Raw genomic sequence first — 1687 nt, 5'->3', positions numbered from 1 at the left:
CAGTGCTGGTATATCAAAGCATGGTCTCGATGGGGAGCAGCTACAATCAGTCAAGAGTCTGACCGGATCTGCTCGATTACAGCTGAGAGCTGTTCCCCCTCTCCTTTGTGGCAAGGATGGGGATGACAGCAAACTTTCATCTTCCCCGACAGGATAACTTAGACATTTCCCCCCAGGCGAAGGCGATTGATCATTAGCTTCTTCTCAAAAATAACGGGGAGCACATGAAAGCTCTCACAGAGGTGCGTCCTTTGTAGCCACCTCCTTTGAAAACATATGAGACCCCACAGGACATCCATCATTAGACAAGGAGGCCACTTGTGATTTTTGTACTTTTTTTCTAAAGGCTTTCGGGTAGTTGGTCCTATGACCGAAGGCCCCTTCTGCTTTACAACGAAGCCTGGCAAAGCTCTCCTCGGCCCCTCAGAGCAAGGCTAACCCAATCCACTCTGCTTATCATAGATCACCCTTCTCTCTGACATCTGAAAGACTCTTTCTGCTTGCTACTTACTCTGAGATAGTCATTACTTCTAATATATCAGACTGTGTCCCCTCCTCTTATGTTCCCAGTCGATCAAAAGTTTCTCAAGGACAAGAGACTTACAATATGCTCTATAGAGGTTCTGTAGTGTTCACTGCAAAGCTGAGTGGATAAACATCTTCAATAAATGCAATTGTGCAAGGAGTAAAAGTCACAAGAGATATTAATCATATGAAGGCAACTTCTTGTCAGTCAACTGTGTAAAAAGCAGCCACTGGTTCATAGCCAAGTGCTATTTCTTTGAGGCAACCTAAATAACAGAAAATTCTCTATCTAGCCAGTGACACACTAATTTCCTGGCAACCTGAAGCTGGTCCCTAATTTGTGCTAACAAATTCTATGTTCTGGCTATAAGAAAGAGATCCAGAACTTTAAAAACAAAGATTAAACATAATAACAATAATAAAGTGATCACAGCATTACAAGCCCCAGAATCAATAACCTAAAGCTACTTGGGAAACAACAGAATTTCCTGGAAGATGGCCTCCTGAGCATGCCCAGTAGGTGATTTGCTTGATTATCTGATATGGGAAGAGCTATTTTAATGGTGGGAGAGACTATTTCCTGGTCAGAAGAACCTGACTCTATAAGCTGATGGAAGGAGCTAAGCACTATGTGTGTGGATTGTTTGCTCTCTTCTTCTGACTCCACATGTAATATGACCAGCTGCTTCAAGTTCTAGCTGCCTTAGCTTATGGTGATGGACCGCATTTTGAGCTATGAGTAAAATTCAGGACAGTATGATGGCTATTCCTTGTGGTCAACTTGAAGACATCTGGGATGAACTACAACCCAGAAATGGAGGACACATCTGTGATCCAGATCTCAAGGCATAGTAGCCATGAAAAGCTTAGGCCCAGGCAAGGTAGTATATGCCTTAAATCTCAAGAGACAGAGGCAAGCAGATCTCTGAATTCAAGGACAGCCTGGGACAGAACAAGTTCCAAATCCAGGCGTGGTGGTACACACCTTGAATCTGGTCTATACCTTCTGCTGGAGGCCTACATAAAGAAAATGGGAAGCCAGGCAGTGGTGGCACACGCCTTTAATCCCAGCACTTGGGAGACAGAGGCAGGCAGATTTCTGAGTTCGAGGCTAGCCTGGTCTACAAAGTGAGTTCCAGGACAGCCAAGGCTATACAGAGAA

This window comes from Mus pahari, chromosome 16, assembly GCF_900095145.1.
Source record: "Mus pahari chromosome 16, PAHARI_EIJ_v1.1, whole genome shotgun sequence".
Classification (NCBI taxonomy): Eukaryota; Metazoa; Chordata; class Mammalia; order Rodentia; family Muridae; genus Mus; species Mus pahari.
The sequence above is the reverse complement of the archived record's forward strand: the minus strand, read 5'-3'. Positions refer to the sequence as shown.